Raw genomic sequence first — 5,353 nt, 5'->3', positions numbered from 1 at the left:
ACCAAGGAGGGGCTAATGTGTGTGGGCTCGGCAAGCCTGATGATTCTCCAGTCATAACTCTGATTAGAGGGTTAAAAGCCTTATCAGCCAAGCACGAAATTGTGAGGCTTAATAGCTGGTGAGTGCATTCACATTGGGGGATTCACGGTCACTGAAGTTGTGGTAAAGGATTAATTGCAAGATTTATTCAGACACGAATCATCACTTTATTTGTGGACTATCACTGCTGGACTTAAGATTACTTTTTTTCATTTTTATTAATTTTGTATATATATTTTTTTATCTGAATAAATTTTTTCACTTGAATTAATGATTAAGTTTGGGTATATGTGCATGTGGTTTAATCATACACAACTTCTTTCATATATTTTAGCACTTTATAGATGTATATGAGTTTACTCATGTATGTTTGATTTGGTAAGGTTATATGTCTCACATGAGATGAGATAGAATTATTTATGTGTTGTGAGTGAATTGCACACATGAGCGCTACATGCTTTTTCTAATTTTCTATTTAAGGAAAGGAATAATGCACCAACACTGATATTTTTTGTACAAGTAGCAGCTTAGGTTATAGGGTGGGAATTCGTTGTTTAGCGCAGTGGTGATACACGTTGGATGAGAGAGCAATTTGTGGTGTATCAGTAATTCATATGGTGCATATTACCGCTGACTTATGGTCCAGCAGGCATGGACAAGGACGTTACCTATCTTTGACAGCACATTGGGTGAGTCTACTGCCAGCTGGGAAGGATGCAGGACGAGGTGTAGTAGTGTTGGAGGTTGTTCCGCCACCATGCCTCCAAAATGCTACTACTAGTGATTCTGACACACCTCTCTCCTCCACCCCCTCCTCTTCTTCTCCTCCATGGCCTCTTCCTGTTATTTGTCCTCAGAAACCAGTGGTGCTCCATAGGCATTCAAGGGGCTAAGCAGGTATGCAGGCAAAAAGATGCCATGCGGTGCTTGCGCTGGTGTGCTTGGGGGATAGGAGCTACACTGGGGCAGATATTCTGACAGCTCTGCAGGGGCAGGCTGAGAATTAGTTGACGCCATGCCAGATTAAGCCAGGAATGGTGGTTTGCGACAATGGCACCAACCTCCTCTCCGCCCTCTGACAGGGACAACTGACCCATGTGCCCTGTTTGGCTCACGTCCTTAACTTGGTGGTGCAGCGGTTCTTGGGAAGGTACCCAGGCTTACAGGATGTCCTGAGGCAGGCCAGGAAAGTCTGTGTGCATTTCCGCTGGTCATAAAACCCGTGGACTTGTACGTGGCTGGGAGGAGGTGGCTGTGGATCATGTCGTCCTTAGTGACCCAGAGGACTCCGGACTGAATGCCTCAGCTAACCTATGCTGCATGGCCTCCCTGATTGTGCAAAGCCTGCGGAAGGATCCTCGTATTCGTCAGATCAAGGAGAGGGACCATTACTGGCTGGCAACCCTCCTGATCCACGTTACAAGGGCAAGGTTACAGACCTTATCTTGCCATCACAGAGGGAGCAGAGGATGAAAACTCTTTGGGAGGCCTTGCAGAAAGGACTGTGCAATTGGTTTCCGAGATAGTGGGAGGTTACAAATTCCTGGTCCTGGATATTGTGTTGCTGAGGCTTCAGTCAGTCAAAGAAGGAGCGATGGAGAAGGTGGCTGTCTGACTGATGCATTCAGACAATTTTTTAGTCTGCAGCCCCAAGGTATGATCGGTTCCAGCAACCATCGCCAGCGTCTGATTTACATGGTGTAGGAATACCTAGGGGCAAGATCAGACTTGGACACCTTTCTCACCAAAAATCCTCTGGGTTACTGGGTTTTAAGGATGGATCACTGGCCCGAGCTTGCACAGTATGCAATTGAGGTACTGGCCTGCTGGCCAGCGTTCTTTCGGAACGCACATTCAGTGCTGCTGGAGGCTTTGTAACCGATCACAGGGTGCCCGACTTGGTTGATCGACTGACCTTCATAAAAATGAACCAGTCTTGGATCACCACCAGCTACCAAACACCTGATGCTGATGTAACCGAATATATTTTTTGAAATGTCAGGTCCCTTCAAGACTGCCTATGCTGATGCTGAGTGACTATCCTGTTATGCTGCGTGACTATCATCTTTCTCTTCCTCCTCAATGATCATGCTGATAGCTTGTAAGAACATTTTTGGTTCTGGGCACCGCCACCAGTGGCTAAGGCCCAATTTTTCAGCCCCTGTTTAACAGAGGCATGTAATTACAATTTTTGATGCAAAATTTTGCAGGAGGATTCATTGCTGCACTCAACTACAAGTGGTTGCAGTGTTGTGGCAACAGCACCAGTGCCTAAGGCCCAATTTTTCAGCCTCTGTTTAACAGGGGCATGTAATTAAAATTTCTGATGCAATACTTTGCAGCAGGGCTCATTCCTGCACTCCAACTAGAGCATCTGTCAGGGGTTGCAGTGTTGAGGCACCAGCACCAGTGTCTAAGGCCCAATTTTTCAGCCCCTGTTCAAAAGGGGCGTGTAATTACAATTTTTGATGCAATACTTTGCAGCAGGGCTCATTCCTGCGCTCCAACTAGAGTTTCTGTGAGGTGTTGCAGTGTTGTGGCACCAGTGCATAATCCCCAATTCTGCCCCTGTTCAACAAGGACATGTAATTACAATTCTTGATCTAATATTTCACAGCATGGCCCATTCCTACGCCCACCAATAGTAACTGTGACTGCTTACAGTGTTGTGGCAACACCACCACCAAAGGCCCAATTTTTCTGCCCCTGTTCAACAGGTGCATGTAATTACAATTCTTGATATAATATTTCGCAGCATGCCCGTTCCAGCGCCCATCAAGAGTAACTGTGAGGACTTACAGTACTGTGGCACCAGCACTACCACCACCACTACCACCAAAGGCCCAATTTTTCTACCACTGTTCAACAATGGCATGTAATTACAATTCTTGATATAATAGTTCACAGCAGGGCGTTCCAGCGCATACCAAGAGTAACTGTGAGGGCTTACAGTGTTGTGGCAACACCAACACCTAAGGCCCAAATTTCTGCAGAGCATATAGGGCAGGCCCCTACTTTCAAACATCCAGCTTAAAAACGTCTCCTACTTGCAAACAGAAGGAGACAACAGGAAGTGAGATGAAATCCACCCCTAGGAAGGGAAATTCTCTCCTGTAAGAGTTGATATGGGAAAAACGTGTATCCTCTCCAGTGATGCTTTATCACCAATCCTTGTTTCACTAAAAACCCCATATTTTCAAAAAAACGTTTGTCATTGGGACAGAAAGTGAGGTGAAAGCTTCTGAAGAGGTGCTCAGACAGCAAAAAAAAAAAAAAAGGTTACAGGGTTGATAACCCTTTCCGTATGTTTTCCAAAAAGCTTAAAAAATTGATTTTATGACTGGAGTTACACTTTAAAAATGTACCAGTTCAAAATTACAAACAGATTCTACATAACAACAAACCTACACAGTCCCTGTCTTGTTTGCACTTTATACTGCTGTTCAGAGTATATAGGGCCTGGACTTTGTTTTAATTTTTGTGCGGGATTCCCCTTAACATCCATCCAAGACCCAAAGGGCCTGGTAATGGACGGGGGGGGGGGGTCCCATCTTGACAGCTGCAACTCTCTTCTCATTGGCTTATCTTTACACAGACTATCCCCCCTTTCAGTCTACCATGAATGCTGCTGCCAGACTCATTCACCTTACTAAGCGATCCACAGCTGATGCCCATCTCTGTCAATCTCTACACTGGCTTCCACTAGCCCCACATATAAAATTCAAAATACTAACCACAACATACAAAGCCATCCACAACACTGCCCCCAGCAACATCACCAACCTCATTTTGAGATATTGACCAAATCGTCCTCTTCGAACCTCCCAAGACCTCTTGCTCTAGCTCCCTTCTTAGCCCCTTCCAAAATTACCTCCAGGACTTCTTCAGAACCTTTGTTATCCTCTGGAACTCCCTACACCAGTATGTCCAATTAGCTGTTACCCTGTCAGCATTTAGGCAATCTCAGAAAACTAATTTATTTAGGGAAGCCTACTACACTTTAAAACTATATTTCAGCCACCTCCATCAGATCATCCCCACAGCTATTACTTTATGTACCATCTCCCCCTCCTTTTAGATTGCAAGCACCTATTTTTTTCGGTATTGAACTGTATTGTAATTGTACTGTCTCTTTTTATATTGTAAAGTCCAAACTGGTGACACAGCTTCCAATAACGTCCAATGACATCAGTGTTAAATATAAAAACATGGCTTCTACCAGAAAAGACTTAAAGTTAGTCCACTCAAACTGATTGTTCTTGGTAGATGCTGGAAAGAAACTATCTGACACTTTCACTTATGTAAAAAGAAAAAGGAAGTCCACTGAGTAATATAAATATGTTTTTTCTGCCTGTGATGCTCTTAACTACTTCAGCTCTGGAACGTTCTACCCCCTTCCTGACTAGGCCATTTTTTGCGATACGGCACTGACAATTGTGTGGTTAAGCGACACTGTACACAAACAAATTTGATGTCCTTCATTTCCACAATTAGATCTTTCTTTTGGTGGTATTTGATCACCTTTGCGGTTTTAATTTTTTGTGCTATAAACAAAAAAAGACAGACAATTTAGAAAATAAAACATTATTTTTTACTTTATGCTATAAAACACATTTCTTTTTTTTTTTTATCAAATTTCTTCATCAATTTAGGCCAATATGTATTCTTCTGTATATTTTTGGTAAAAAAAAAAGCTACATTAAGTGTATATTAAATGTTTTGCACAAAAGTTATAGTGTCTAGAAATTATGGAATATTTTTATAGACTTTTTAATTATTTTATTATCTTTTACTAGTAGTGGTGGGGATCAGTGTGTTTTAGTGGGACTGCCACAAATCTGACACTAAGTAACACTTTTTGAGGACACGTGACACCAATACAGGGATCAGTGGTCAAAAAATGCACTGTCACTGTATAAATGACACTGGCAGGACACGGGTTAACACCAGGGCTAATCAAAATGTTAAATGTCCTCATAGGGAGTGCTTTTTTACTGTGGGGGGAATGCTAGCACTGGAGGAAAACAGGGATCCGTGTTTCTGTTTAAAAAAATAAATAAAAAAATGTATATGTTTGGGGGTTCTAAGTAATTTTCTAGCAAAAAATAAAAAAAAAATAACGATTTTTACATGTAGTGTCAAAATTTGCCCAGTAGGGAAGTAGTTGAAAATGATATACTTTATTAGTACAAAAATACTGCTCAAAATTCTCATTAGGTATAATAGTTATATATTTCATGAAAATAATAAAAACACTCTAAGCAACCATCTTCACTCCTTGCTTACATAGAGTGTTTTTAAATGTATATATGTG

Source organism: Lithobates pipiens, unplaced genomic scaffold (genome assembly GCF_037356315.1).
Source record: "Lithobates pipiens isolate NorthernLeopardFrog02 unplaced genomic scaffold, aLitPip1_a1.2 Scaffold_1, whole genome shotgun sequence".
Taxonomy (NCBI): Eukaryota; Metazoa; Chordata; class Amphibia; order Anura; family Ranidae; genus Lithobates; species Lithobates pipiens.
This window is presented reverse-complemented; position numbering follows the sequence as displayed.